The sequence below is a fragment of the Neopelma chrysocephalum genome, unplaced genomic scaffold (genome assembly GCF_003984885.1).
Source record: "Neopelma chrysocephalum unplaced genomic scaffold, ASM398488v2 Primary Assembly neopelma1_81, whole genome shotgun sequence".
NCBI lineage: Eukaryota > Metazoa > Chordata > Aves > Passeriformes > Pipridae > Neopelma > Neopelma chrysocephalum.
Window position 1 is genome coordinate 2,287,515 of NW_020897743.1, and position 15,311 is coordinate 2,302,825.

At 54.4% G+C, this 15,311-nt stretch overlaps 1 long non-coding RNA gene across 1 annotated transcript; it reads left to right on the plus strand.

The window, feature by feature from the left end:
* Nucleotides 1-13,591: 13,591 nt before the first annotated feature.
* LOC113971071 lies at nucleotides 13,592-14,951 on the plus strand. Its single transcript, XR_003535429.1, has 3 exons — nucleotides 13,592-13,657; nucleotides 14,290-14,358; nucleotides 14,909-14,951. It is a non-coding gene; the product is annotated as an uncharacterized LOC113971071 (long non-coding RNA).
* Nucleotides 14,952-15,311: the final 360 nt, after the last annotated feature.

The following is a 15,311-nucleotide window of genomic DNA, read 5'->3' on the forward strand; positions in this document are numbered from 1 at the left end:
ACAGCATGGGGCTGCACCGCACACATTGTGGGCTGATCACCGAGGAGATGTCCAGCTTCCATCCCACTTGGAGCAACAGTTTGTGTTTCTGCTGCTTTTCCCCTCAGGAGGATCCCAAAGCACTTTTTTCACAGTGTGTGCAGCCACTGCTTCCCCTCAGAAATGCAGATCTCTGCTCCCAGACCCAGCATCTCTGCCAGCAGCTCTGACAGGAGAGGGAGGCAAAGAGGGAGAAGTTTCTGGAAGCAGCACCGCTCAGCCACATCCATTGGCTCTGTCCCCAGGCCCCTCTAGACACTGGAAGGCTTCTAGAAGGTTCTTCACTTAAGTACCAAAATGCTGGGCATATAGATTTGTCCTGTGGCTTCCCACAGCTTGCTCTGCAAGGTCAGTGCTCATGTGGTTTGATCTTCGAGGGAAAAGCCTCAGAGCCTTTGGCAGCTTCCCTCTGGCATCCCCTCTGGTTCCTGCTGACATCTCTCCACAGCCTGCCTCTGCTTCCATCTCACCTTTGCTCAGGAAGCTGATTTAGTCTGAGGTGTTCAACCTGGAGAAAAGAAGGCTTCAGGGAGACCTGAGAGCCCCTTCCAGGGCCTAAAGGGGCTCCAGGAGAGAGGGAGAGGGACTCGGGACAAGGGATGGAGGGACAGGACAAGGGGGAATGGCTTCCCAGTGCCAGGGGGCAGGGTCAGATGGGACACCAGGGAGGAATCCTTCCCTGTGAGGGTGGTGAGCCCCTGGCACAGGTTGCCCAGAGAAGCTGTGGCTGCCCCTGGATCCCTGGAAGTGTCCGAGGCCAGGTTGGATGGGGCTTGGAGCAACCTGGGATATCCATGGCAGGGGGAGTGGACTGGACGACTTTCAGAGGTCCCTTCCATCCCAAGCCATCCTGTCATTCTCTGGTTATATATTCCAGCTCAGAGATAAGCAAGGATCAGCTCCCAGCAGCTGGCTCTGGCCTTGGGAAGAGCCACTCAGCTGGAGAACTTGCTCAGTGCTTGGACCTGCTTGTTTTAAAGCCCTGGGGATTTGATTCACAGTGTGTGGAGGGACTCTGGTGACAGATCACAGCATCCCTCTGTTTGGTGATGCTCCTTGGCTGATGGGGTCTGTGATCTTCACCTCAGTGACTGTAAAACATGCAGGTCTTGGAGGTGTGGAGCAACTCTGCCCGCTGATATCAAAGTCGGGCACGATCAAGGGAAGTGCTGATTCTCCTCCAATTGCTTGGGATCACAGAAGCAAAAACCTTACAGTCAAATTACTGAGAAAGTGTCTTACAGAGACACTCTCAGGAGTTCCCTTGAGTGCATCCATCAGAGAAGGAGAATTTTGAGAATGGGGAAATAATAGTCTCATGCTCCAGTCTTGCATTAACTCCCTAATTCCGGGTGTTTGCAGGGCCTGGGTGGAACCAATGCATGTTCTCCCTGTATTTATTGTTACCTGCAGTGTTAAATATGTGCACTAATCCCGTGAGTAATTGGGGGTCACTCTGAAAAGCTACGTGGGCACTTTGGTGTTTTCCTACAGAGCACTGGTTTGGGGGTGGGAATCCAAACCCACCTCCCCATTTCTCCATTTTCCCTTCCCTGGGTTAGAAACAAACTCATTTCACTGAGGAAGAAGCCGTGGTTGGAGGACAGGGAGGGAGCTCCCAACACCCACCTTTCCCTCTGTGAGGACTGAGCTGGAAGCCCCAGAATTCCCTGGAGTCCATTAAGGTTAATAAGTGGGCTTTTCTCACAAAGGCAAGATTATCCTTTGGGATTTATCCCCACAGGGTTTCACAGCAGCACAGCTACAGACAGGCTCCAAAAGGTGCTCGAAGGGACATCCATCCCAGGCTGTTGGATGTGCCAGCCTGGCTGCTCCCTCTGTCAGGGAGGCCCTAAATCAGTGAGAGCAAAGCTCCTCCTGCTCTGCCCAATTTCATACCTGGGTTATCTCCCAGTTGGCCCCTGGGCTGTGGTAGAACTGGGGTGGGTGAAGGGACCCGTGGCCTGACCCAGTAACAGCATTTCCCTACTTTTCTCCTCCTGGGAAAAGAAAAAGTAAGGCATGAGGTGTGGAGTTGTCCCTCAGCGCATCAGGGCTGGGTCCTAGCAGGTGACAAAGAGGGACCATGTGCTTCTGTGTGACAGTGGCTTCATTCCCCAGCCCTGCCAGCACCAAATGCTGGGTGGGACTGGGACAGCCCCCCCATCCCAAGCCTGACTGGCAGAGCCAGCCTGGCAGGCGGCGGGGGGGGGAGAAGCAGCAACTTTGCTGCTATTTCAGTCCAAGCAAGAGCTGCAAAATTCATGAAAAATAGAAATACTTGACAGCAAGAAGCAAAACTTGCGTTTCTCAAGCTGTTTGAAGCTTGGGGTTGATGCCTGGGGTTGGTCACTTCGCTCACCCATTTCCACACCCTCGGACAGCCAGATCCTGGCCGGACCCTGGCCCTCTGTGCCAGGCATCCCCTGCCCCATGCCAGGCACGGGCAGCAACATCACCGAGTGGCATTTAATACCAGGCTGTCAGAGCTGGTCTTCAAAGCTGTCAGGGAATCTGAGAAATCCAAGTGTAAAATCAGCACGTTTTGTGGGACAGTGGGCACAGACTGCCCATATGTTCCCCACACACATCACCAGTCATCTGGGAAATGCACACATCTCAAAGCCTCTCATTTTGCCATTTTTCCCGGTTGGACTTGTCAGAGAGATTGCGCTGCCAGCCCATAATACCTCAGCGAAAGGCACGGCTCAATGTTTCACAGATGGACTTCCCTCACGGCTGGGCTTTGATCAAGGCAAGGAATCAGCGGGGGGGGATTATTACCTCCACAGTGTGGCTGTGGAAGTGCAGCTCCCGGCTCCTCCCGCGTGTCCTTCCCCCGGGAGGGTACCTGCCCCGGGAGGGGATGCTCCATCCTGCCCTGGGGGACCCACCTGGGACCAGCTGCATCCCTGGGGCTGCTGTGGGGGGCTTAGCTCATGTCCTGGCATCACCCTGGGCAGCCCAGTACAGGCTGACCCCTTCCCAAGCCATTCCTTCCCCTGGTTGTATCACCACCACACCAGCGTCCAGTGTCACTCTCAGGTCTGAGTTTCCCCATCAGATGTGAGATACAGGGATCTACTGAGGCTTGGGGTGCAGGAAAAGGAGGAGGACTGGGGTCTGAGGCTGGTGGGGAGCAGGAGCTAGGAACCAGCCACACTTCCAGTGCTTCTGGGAAGCACAGACTCTCAGTAACTCTTTTTTAGGCTTATTCCCTTCTCATCACAGGGAGGGAGGAAGGACAATGAAAGGATGAGGGACAGGAGTTTGCCAGAAAAAAAGACATTAAAAACACTGATTTTCTTTGCTGTTCTTCTATTCAGTGGGAGCTGAACCAACCTGTCTCCTTTTCACTCCACTCCTCCTTCCATCAGGAGGTGGAGAGGATGGAAATGTTCAGCACAGTGTTTTCACCTCCTGAATGGCTCATCTGTGCTCATCAGGCTGGCTTTGTCTGTGGGCTCTGAATTAAGAGTGTCCAGGAAAACACTGTTAATCCCAAATGCCAGTGCTGGAGGGAAAGCACATCCCTCCTCTCCCTGGTGAACCCACCTGGAGGCAGTTCAGCTGGTACCTGTTGGGTGGAAAGGGAGATAAAGCCAAAAGGGTGGAAATATGGGGAAGTCTAAATCCTGGCACTGGGGTTCACACCAATTCATTTGATTTGGGAGGAGTTCTTGGCAGAGCTGCTGGGATTTGTTGGCTGAACAAAGGGCATGGCATGAGAAGCAGAAGAGCTGGTGAGCTCAGCTCGGCTTTGCGAGGGGGAATTAATTCACAAAGTTTGGTTTAACATTCCCAGGAGCCTGAGTGAAGGCTGGAGTTGGTTATTTGTTAGCAACCCTTCAAAGGTGAGCCCTGTCTGGTTGTTGCCAGTCATGTCCTGGCAGTGGGGACACCAGTGTGAGACCCCACAGCACGAGGGGAGCCCGGGGTTGGCACTCCGGCACTCTGCAGGGCAGACGGGCTCCTTCATCCTGGGAGGATGCCCGGGGTTCTTTGGGATGCAGCCACCCCTCTCCTTGGAGCAAGGCAGGCTGCTGGCTGGAGCTCTGCTCGGCTGGGCAATGCTGGCACTGCCAGCTCAGAGCTGGCACCTGCTGAGGGCCAGGGAGAGACGGCGCCTTTGAAATGTAATGAACGGAAAATCAGCCGGAACCTGGAGCTTCGAGGGGGGACTGTGGCCAGAAAAGCAACAACAAAAAGCAAGGAGAGATGAGAGTGGAAAAAAAAGTCCCAACAGCTTAATTTGCCCTTGTGACACAGCTCTGTGTTTCAGGGAACCTGGAAGCTCTGGCCTCGCAGGGGCAGAGCGAAGCCTCTGGCTCTGCCTCGCAGGTCACGTTCATTGAGTAAAATTTCAGGGCACATCTCAGAGGAAGAAAAACAATTTAAAAGGATGAAATAACTGGAAAACACCAAGCACAGAGAGAATAAAAACTCAATAGTGATCCAAATTGCTTTGGTTTTTATTTGGCTGATAACATCCCCAAACTCCTCCGACCTTTCCCAGCGATGTGGGAGCCTTGTGCTGAGGGTGCATGTCCAGTGCCACATGTCCCATCCTGTGCCATGTATCCCATGCCATGCCATGTCTCCCACACCATGCTCCACTGTGACACTGCCTGAGCCTTCCACACCTCTTTGCAGACCCAGCGGATGCAGCGGGGTGAGAACGATGGGTCACCTTCACGGCTGTGGTCCCACACGGGGCACTCACACCCTCTGGAAAAGCCATGTGCAATGTCTGTGTTGCCCCTGACCAGGCTTCCAATGGGATTGTAGATCCCTGGCCTGCAGGGCAATTTTTGAGGTTGCACTCCTTCCCATCTCCTGCCCATGATCAGGTTGGAAGGTTCAGCACCCAGCCCCTCACTCCTTTCCTGCCACCTCAGACCCCCGACCAGGCAGAACAGATCGGGCAGGGAAAACAGGCAGAAGCCAGGAAAATCCGCCTGGCACTGTGTACAGAGCTGGGCTCGGATGCCCTGTGTGCCCCCCACCTCCCCAGTGCCACCCTGTCCCCCAAAGGTGACCACAACTCATCACCCGCAGCCGCCAGCGCTGGCGGGTCCCCCCCACCCGTCTGCACCGCCACGTTCCAGCTCATTAATTTCCCCCGTCAGAGGCTCTGGAGGGAGCTGAGCAACTTGGGTGCCATTTTTCTTCCCGGTTCTCAGCCCCGAGCACATGTGAGAAGAACCACGCGCGGCCCCCCCTCCCCGCCGGCTGACCCCTCTGCTCTCGGCCCCGCTTTCTAAATAATGCTGAAAATTTGTCACTGGCCCCTGTCATCCCTCAGCCGAGAGCCACTTGAAGGGGACGGGTTGCAGAGCCAAAGCAAACACGGTGCGTGGGACCTACCCCAGGAATGCCAGACCTGCTCGCTGCCCCCACGGCCTGTGCCTGAGCCCATCCGTCCTGGCTGACAGGGCAGCTCCAGAGCAGCCTTGGGAGACAAATGTCCCGGGAAATACCCCAAAAAAATTAATTCCTACATGTTGCCGCCTCCAGAATTAATGAGATAACGTCTTTAGCTCTAATTGGGCAAACGGAAACTCTTTTCCACAGGGAGCTTCGGCTCTGCACGAGGAGCCATTAATCAGTGGGGGAGTGGGGAGCCTCAGAGCCACATGGGTCTCCCCTGGAACTGTGATGCCCCCAGTGTTGGTGGCTGCCCCCCCCACCCCACAGCTGTGGAAAGCCCCATGGGAGGGCTGGAATGCTGCTTGGCCACCCACCTCTGCCATTCCTCTCCTTTTCCCTATCACCTGGCCTGTGTGGGCACCTTGGGGGCTGCAAATGAGCTTCCTGTCTGCCACTCCCCCATCCCATCATCCCACTATCCCACCGTCCCATCATTGCACCATCCCACCATCGCACTACACCACTATCCCACTACCTCACCACCTGACCAGCCCACCATCCCACCTCCCTCCCCTCCCACACCACCCATCTGCCCTCCACCTGCATCACCCCTCCATCCTCCAGCCCAGCCCAGCCTCCCCCCAGTTCCCGATCCCATCCTCAGCATGGCCCCCCAGCCCTGGCCCTGCCCTGGGCAAGAGGCCCTGATTGAATCCTGCCATCCCGTCTGGAGCCGATCAGCACCGGCTGACTCGGGATGTCACTGATGGAAACTCCAGTGGTTGGTTTCCAGGGGCTCCTGTCTCTCCCTCCTCCCAGAAGTGATAACTGTGGGATGGCCCCTGGTGTCCCCCCACAGAAGAAGCTCTCCAAGGACATCTGGGATGCTCAGAGAGTCCCAAGAGAGCCCTCCCAGCCCCTTGTCATTGGTGCTGTGGGGTTAATCCAGCTCCTAAAGCCCTTTGGGATTGGGGGGGTGTCACAACCCCGACCCTCCTGGCCCCCCACTGCCCTCCTGTGCCTCCTCCCCCAGCCCGTGACTCACCCCCACTTTTTTGGGTGCACACACGAGCCCTGAAGGATTGAGGTCTCAGAGATTAAAAGGCACCATTATGGGAGTCAAACATAAATTCTCCTTTTATTAAGCAGAGTAAATGTCATCGGTGAAAAAAAGCAGAGGAGGATGGAGAGAAGAGGAGGATTTCATAGATTTCATTCCAACTTCCCTTTCCTTTCATTCCTGCTCCCGGCCCTGGCTCCCTGCAGTTGTTTATTTAAAAGTCCAGTTGGGAAATCTCAGCTTGTACCTGCTTTCCTCAGGGATTTTCTGCACCACTGCCACAGGGAACAGCAGAGAATCATGGAGTCATGGAATCCCAGAATGGTTTGGGTGGAAAGGGACCTTAAAGCTCACCTCATTCCTCCCCTGCCATGGGCAGGGACACCTTCCACTAGCCCAGGTTGCTCCAAGCCCTGTCCAACGTGACCTTGAACACTTCCAGGAACACACAGATGCCAGCATATCCAGTGCCAGTTCAGTTTGGCTGGACACTGGGGACTGAGAGCGTCAGTCATTCCTCGGGATGAACTGGCAGTGCCCTGGATCTCAATCCGAGGGAATTCCCTGCAGCTCCTGCCCACTTGGCTGCATCCCAAACATTCCTGGCAGTGCAACCAGAGGACCTGCAGCGGACAGGTGAAAGCCACCAGGTAAAGGCTGAGAGGCCAAATCCCTCCTGGATTCCAGGAATGCCCAGACAGCAGTGGAGTGATGGGGAAAGCAGCGGGATGTCCCATGGGGATGCAGGTATGACTCCATCCCTGCTGCATCCCAGGGCTGGAGCTCCAGGGAAGAGGGAGCTCTGGTTCAAAGGCCAAACCCCAGCAGGTGAGCTGGAAAGTTTCCCATAACGTGATGAGACAGCCCCACATTTGTGTCACATACTCGCCTGGTTTAATTGTCCCGGCGCGGCGGCTTTTCGCAGAGCCTGGAGCCAGCTCGGGGATCCTCCCAGGCATTACATGCCCAGACAGGACACTCTGCAGTTCCGAACGCTCCCTTAGCTCCATCCATCCCCCTGCGGAGCGCAGGGACCCGGGATGCTCACACACGCTCTGCTGGCTCGGCGCAGCCCCGCAGCCGCGGAGGCACCGGAGCTCGGGGCTGGGGTTACCCCGCGTTTGTCAGGGCTCGAGCCTGGGCACAGAGAGCTCACGGGCAACGCTTTCCCTCCTTTCAGGTTTAATTCTTCTGCCAGGCGCTTGTCTGGGACGTTTTACCCGCACGCGGCAGCAGCGGAGAAGCGGGTGAACAAAGAGGCTCCTTTCTTCGCTCCCTGTTATCTGTGCAGCCTCAGGAATGCGGCTGGATTTGAGGCTGCGTTCCCCGGCCGTGCGGGAGTGCACGGGCGGGACCGGCAGAGGAGGCCACGGGGACACTCCCCAAGGAACAGTGGGAACCACTTAGTGCCTCAGGTGAAGTGTTTGCTTAAGTGGGCTCCCGATATGGGGGGAGCACTCAGGACACATCTTGAACAAATAACCACCGTGCTCAGCCGAACTGCTGCCGAGGGAGTTTGTTCCACTGCCAGGTGCTCCTTCCAAAAGCAGAGATTTTCGTCCTCCCGTGTTTAATTCCAGTGCCCTTTAGTTTGGGAGAGGTGGATTCATTCAAGCTCCGAGGCCACTAATCCCTGCGGGGTTGATTTTAGGGGCGGCTGTGCTGAGCCCGCGCTCCCTGCGGGAGGCTCAGCCGGAGCTCAGGGATCCTGGCAGTGCCACGGGCACCTGCAATCCCCTCAGCTGGGCTGAGGCCCTTAAGGAGTGAGCCCCACTCTGGGGTGAGACCCCCCCGCCCCGCTCAGAAGGAGACACGAATTTGGGCTTAGCCTTTATTGACCCACAGCCGTGAGGTGGGAAGAGCCTGGCACTGTCTTGGTCTCCAGCTTCCTGGTCAGGACCTGAATCACAGTATCATGGAATGGGTTGGGCTGGAAGGCACCCCAAAGACTATCCAGTTCCACCCCCTGCCATGGGCAGGGACGCCTTCCACTAGCCCAGGTTGTTCCAAGCCCCGTCCAACCTGGCCCTGAACACTTCCAGGGATGCAGAGTCCACAACCAGGGATCGCAGTAAGTTTGTCCTTGCCCCTAAGGGAAGCAAAGGCTCCTTTGTCCATCTGAATTCCCCCAGCAGTCGCCCCCTCTCCTCCCTGCCCCCCATTTCCCTCTCTCACCCTTGTACAGCTTCCTCCAGTTATCTTTGTGAGGACGGAGAACCTGATCCAGTCCATTAGCTCAGCCCCACTCCCTGATGTCCCCCCACTGCCAGGGAACATGACACTGCCCTCCACGCACAGATGGGAGCTCTCCAGCCTGACAAACATGTGTTGAGAAAGCATTTTTGACCAAGTTCCATATCCAGGGCTAGTGGCAGACAGCGGAGGGGGAATGAAAGGCCCTCTTGGCTGGAGACGCTGCAGATAAGCAGCCACAGGAAGCCTGCAAGCAAAAAAAGCTGCTAGTCCCAGAAATTTTAGAGGGGAGAGCAGCGACACAAAATAATTGCTGAAAGAATGCAGCTTGATTGCAGACAGCAGGGAGAGCCTCAAATCCTGCAAGGAATGAAAGCCCAGGGTGACAGCTAAAGGGGAAGAGGAGTTATCAGGCTGGGAGGAGTGATTTATTCAATGAAGGGGATTAAGAGTCCAAAAGTTAATGTATGTAATGTAAAGCAGGAAGGCCCAGGGCTCAGGGGGGATCGGTGGGAGAGGTGCACGTGGCGCCCGGCTGGGCTGTCAGGGGCACCCAAACCATCCCAGCACCCAAGGCTTCCTGCATCCCTCCTGCCAGCGGGCTGGGAGGGGGAGCAGTGAGTCCAGGAGGGATGCAGCCAGGTGTGAAACATCTCCTGGAGTCAGGACCTGCAGGTCTGGGCGCTCACTGGTGTCAGCAGGAATTTGGCTGCTGGGCAGCTTTCACAGAAACGTAGAACAGTTTGGGGTGAAAGAGACCTTTCAAGGTCATCTGCAGAGTCACAGAATCACAGAAGGTGCTGAGTTGGAAGGGACCCATAAGGATCATCAAGCCCTGCATAGGACCATCCTCAAGAGTCACACCATGTGCCCGAGAGTATCTTCCAAATGCTTCCTGAGCTCTGGCAGCCTTGGGGCTGTGACCCCTGCCCTGGGGAGCCTGTCCCAGTGCCTGCCATGGGCAGGGACACCTTCCGCTATGCCAGGTTGCTCCAAGCCCCTTCCAACCTGGCCCTGAACACTTCCAGGCAACCTGTGCCAGGGCCCAGAGAAGTTGTGGATGCCCCCCACGCTCTGCTCTGCTCCTTCACCTCTCCACAGACTGACAGCAAGAGGCCAAGTGCTGTGCCAGCTCATCCCACCGGAGCGCTGCCAGCCGTGCCAGCCGTGCCAGCCAGCGTCCCCACATTGTTCATCCATCCTCCCTCTATTCATCCCTCCTCTCCTCCCAGGTGCCTCGCCAGAGAGGGAGGGGATCCTGTCAGTTGCTAACAAAAATACTGTGCAAATCATATTAAAATAAAAGGCCCTCGTAATTTTTAGTGCGTATTGAAGTGGTTTCTCTTTCTTTCTTTTTCTTTTGGCTCTTTGAGCATTTTGGAGCACAGCTGCCAAAAATGAAATGTTTGACCAGTCCCAGTGACGCTTCTGTTGGCCTCTTTCCCTTCCTTTCTCCCTCCCTACGCTTCAAAGGCTCTGTCTCACACTGTTCTGTCTCCAGGTCACCTGCACACACAGGTGCTTCTGGATGGGCAGAAGTTCCCTTTGTCTGCTTTTGCCATGCAATCTCACTTCTCCTGAGGGCATATTCCTTAAAACTCCTCACCCAAACTGCTGCCCCTTCCCCCCCGCCCAACCCTTGAGTTCTCCTGTTCCTCCATTGTGGAGTGGGGGTGGTGGGAGCAGGGACTGGGAGCCCTTTGCCACTCCAAGGTGAAGGAGAGGACATGCCACAGGGGCCATGAGGCAGGAGAATGTCCCACACTCGGGTGCAGCTCCAGAGAAAGGAGCAGAGGGGAGCAAACAGCCGGGCTTTCCATCAGTGATGGGAGACGGGTGTCACAAGCCTGAGTTCATCAGCAGAAAATGAGCAGCAAGGGCCAGTGAAAGCAAAACTGCAGAGAAAAAGCTGATTCCCACTTCCTGGGAGATGCAGAGTCACATCACTGAGGCACAGTCACACTCCTGGCATGGTCACCTGGCTGGGACACCAACACAGGCAGCGCTGACAGAGCCAGAGCCCCCTTCTCCTCCCCAGTCCCCTCTTCCAGCACATTCCCACTGATTCCCGGGCTCTTACAGACAAGCCCACTGCTACCACGCTCTCAGTTCCCACCAGGAGCTTTCAGCCAGTGCTGGACCCATGTCTTTGTGCCCATTTTACAGATGTGAAAGCTGAGGCTTGACAAAAGAAACACACCCAGAGACTTTTCCCTCGAGTCTCCACCCAGCCCCGGTCCACGGCCACCAGTAACCCCATTTATACTGGTTTGTCCCTGTCCCTGGGCCACACACATCCTGGCAGGGTTGCAGGAGGACACCAGACCCCACCACATCATGTTGCCCAGCCCGGCTCCTTCCCACTTTCTTGCCAGCATGTGATGGATACACACACCCTCCTGCTCCGCTGGAATTAATGCCGGGAGCCGGAGCTGCTCCCGTGTTTAATCCACTAATGGCATTAATTCCCTATTAAATTAACCAGTGCAAATATGCTGCTGGTTCAGTTGGGGAGGAGGGGGTTGTGCCTCTCCCTCCCCCACCCTTTTATCCTGGTAAAGACACTGGAACATTTGTTAGCGGAGAGAGGGGGGGGAAATCCCACAAAGAATTGCAGCATTTATGCAGATATAAAAAAAAAAATAAATGGCAGATTATTTTTCAAAAAAAGCCAAAGAAAACTCCCCTTTTTCTTGCAAACAAGCTGCCTTCCCTCTGGGAAGAGGCTTCCATCGCTCAGTCCCAGCCTGCTGGGAAGACAAAAGGCTTTCTCGGCGGGGCAGCGGCCGGGAACGCCGGGAGAAGGCCGGGAGAAGGCCGGGAGAACGCCGGGAGCTCGGCAAGGCTGCTCGGCAGCAGCCCTGTGGTGCTGCCCAAGCCCAGCTCACATTTCAAAGCTCTTGTTTTTCAACTGAGTGTCCTCTTTTTCCCCTTTTTTAATGCATATATGTATTCAAAGCAGAGTTATGATAAAAATCCGACCCAGGGCTGGAAGAGGGGGGTTGAGTTGCATTTTGGCACAGATGGGGTTCATCCCTTCTGCAGGAGGCTCCTTGCCAAGAGACATCTTGGAGTGGAAGGAATTCAAGAAATCAGGGATTTTGCATATTGTCGAGCTTTATTTGTCCCATCAGAGGGAGGTGAGAGGAAGCGTGAAGGGTTTGAGGGTAAAAAAATCTGGTCTGGGATTTACCTGTGACTGAGGCAGGTGAAAAGTGTTGGATGATGGATTCTTCCCAGTGAATGAAGAGACAAAGGGGAGTCTCTTCCCTGTCTGACACTTTGGTAGCAGCAGATTTTCAGGCAGGGGAGGTGAAGTAAAAAATCTGGTCTGGATCAGTGTGTTTGTACCTCCGTGGATGAGAGTGTTTGTACCTCCTCAGACGGACTCTGCGATGGTGTTTGAGATGAAGATGATTTGGAACAAGCCCTCATGGAAGACACATGATGGGAAACCTCTCCCTGTTGCTGGAATTGTTTGTTGGAGATACCAGCTCACATAAGATCATCACCCACATCCCCCTCGCTGCTGCCAGAGCACTTTGTCCTCCTGTTTGTTGTCTTAGTCTCCTTTTTTCATCCTTTGCTGCTCAAGACCAGCAGGAGCTGAACCTTCCCAAACTTCTCCCTGGGATTTTTGGATGACGTGTCCTGGCCCCACAGGAGATGAGCCCGAACTCACAGCCCTGCTTCTTATGAGTTTCCAGGAAAAGGCTACGGAGAGCTTTGCATGCAAACACGTGTGCCTGCATCACTCAGGCAGCCAGGGAGGACAGGGATACCGTGTTCCTCGGTCACTGATTAAAATTAACCAATCCTAATCAGATTTTCAAACAGGAGCTTTCAGGGAAGTGTGGACAAGTGCATTGTGATGATTTGTTAATGTTGCTCCGAGACTCGGAGCCCTTAATTAATGTATTCATGAAAAGCACACACAAAGCAGGTTGCAGATAAAATGACAGGTGGAATGGGGTGATTTCATTAATTATGGACTTCTGGTCAGTCTCCCCAAAGCTCTGATGCCTCTGCCATCCACCCCTGACTCAGCTCCATGTGCCTGTTGGTGGTGGGACAGGTTAGAACAGGCTGATGCTTCTCACCTTGCCCATCCTCAGGCTCCCTGCTCCTTGTGCCACCTGTGTGGACCCGGCTCTCCCCAAAATCCTGCATCCAAACCCCCCCAGATCATCCCCAGGAGAAGAGCAGAGCCTCCCTGCCAAAGGCAGCAGCAGCTCCGAGCACATCAGAGCTCCGAGGCTCATCACCTGCTCCTGCCCCCAGGGAAAAGAGTGGAAATCCAAGACTAAGTGCAACTTACACCCCGGATTCTTTGAACGGGACATAAATGGCAGTTCTGGACACACAAAAGAGTGAGTGTGAAGTTTCCTGCCCCTGAAATGGAGGCCCAGAGGGGGGTGTCCCTGAGGAGTGCGGGCGTGTGGCGTTTGGGGGTGGTGAGGTGGCAGATGGTGAGACCTCAAAGCAGCTCTGCTCCGATCCCGAGGTGAGGCAGGGATGGGGAAGGTGATCCCTCAGTCCCTCCGGCTGTCACCTCCCTCCCACGTGAGACTCAAACCATCAGGGAGGGGCCACCACAAAACTCTCTCCAAAGTCCTTCTGTTATGGGGCCACCTAATGCTGCTTGCAAGGGCCCAGGGGAGGGTCAGAAAAGCTCATCCCAGCTGCAGCATTCACTGGATAACATTTCCACGAGAATTTACTTCAAGTTCTGTGCTAAGGCCGTGGCTTGCACCAACCACACCACACAAAGGATGTGAATTCCTGGTTTGTGCAGCTGCCGAGCTCAGATCAGCAGTTAGGTTACTCCTGGGGGTGTCCAGGCTGCTGGAATTCAACGGAAAAACCACCCCTGAGCCTGGCCAAAGACTGTGACATCGTCCCAAACTGCCCGTGGGACAGCCCTGCCCATGAGGATCATGCTTGTGGGAGCTGAAATACAGGGAATCCACTTGGGCAGGTCTGAAACAAGTGAAGGTGAAGAAGAAAGGAGATAACAGACCTGAGAACAGATCCCAGGCAATTCACTGGCTAGGCACTCCTAGTAATTGTCCTTTGTGATGTGTATTCCTTCTTTTAGTGTCCTTATCATGTGTATTCCCCCTTTTTATGTCCTTTACAAATCCCCCTTTTGGGGGGAAATTATTCCCCCTTTTGGGAATTGTGTATTCCCTCTTTTTGGACCATTATCATGTTTATTCCTCCTTTTAGTGCCCTTTGTCAGGTGTATTCCTCCCTTTCTCTAGAGGAAAAGGGATTCCAAATGTCTGCAGCTGAGAGCACTCAGTTGAGGGGTGTCCCCTCGGTCAGGCTGTGAGGGGCAGCTCCACAAGGAGAGGGAGACACAGGGAAAGGCCACTGGTTTTGGAGGACACCCTTGACATCCCTTCTCTTTGCAGCGCTACTGCAACTAGTAGGGAAGGAATCATGGAATAATTTGGGATGGAAGGGACCTTTCAAGGCTATCTGATCCAACCCCCCTGCCATGGAAAGGGACACCTTCATCCAGATCAGGTTGCTCAGAGCCCTGTCCTACCTGGCTTTGAACACTTCCAGGTATGGGGCTTCTACCCCAGGAAGGAAGAAGCAAAAAGGGGATATTTTTTCAGGAAAGTCTTCCAAAAAACCAGCTCCTGCCAGGACTCTGCATTCAAGCCTGGCTGTGCAGCAAACAGTAGGTCAGCAAAACACAAGAAGGAGCTGATCCAGCTCCAGGTGTTTAAGGCTTTGGGAAATCTATTGAAGTGCCAGGGCATGTGGACAGGAGGGAGGGAGCAGGAGCAGCCGTGGAGGGGACACTGTTGTGTGAGCACATCCTGCATGGCTCAGTTACCTGCTGGGATTAAAGTCCCAAGTCCCTTCCTGAAGACTTAATTTGAGTTCACACAACCCACTTTGCCCTCTGTTTGTTCTGCAGGGAGGCAGGCAAGGACGTGAGGCAGAGGGGAACCCTGTGGTACGCAGAGTTAAAAGCCTGGGTGGCAAATCTCACAAGCAGAGATGCTCCTGGCTTTCTTTTCCTGTAGAAGGAGAAATACAGAGGAAAGGAGGTGGTCATCTCAGAAATCCCAGAATCATAGAATCCTGGAATGGCTGGGGTTCGAAGGCACCTCACAGATCACCTGGTTCCAACCCCCTGCCATGGGCAGGGACACCTTCCACATGGCAATGAGCAGAAACGTTGGCTTTGACACAAAACCTTTTTAATGGCATTTTTTTTTTTTGCAGATCCCAGCAATGGTGGAACTTGAAGTGAGTTCCAAAAAACCCCAAGGCAGAAGGTGCCGTGACATATGAGCTGGGGGGTTTGTCCTCTTCTGAGTCAGTATTGCTGAGTCCATGGAATAAAGGACAATTTAATTACTGCCGTAATAAATAGGATTGTAGAGGGATATTACAGGCATTTATTTCACGTGGCAATGGATTCAGTAAATATGCTTTGCTCAACACCCTGCTGCAGTTGTGCTCATCAGCAGCTGAAATGAAGAGCCTCGGCGGGCGTTGGGTGACTGGATCCAACCCCCAAAGCTGGGGCTGCAGGACACTTCCCCGGCACTTCCCTGTTCCGCTCTCCACCCGAGGAGATTGTCCCTGTAAAACATTCATGAGCAGCTTTAAAATAATGAAAAAT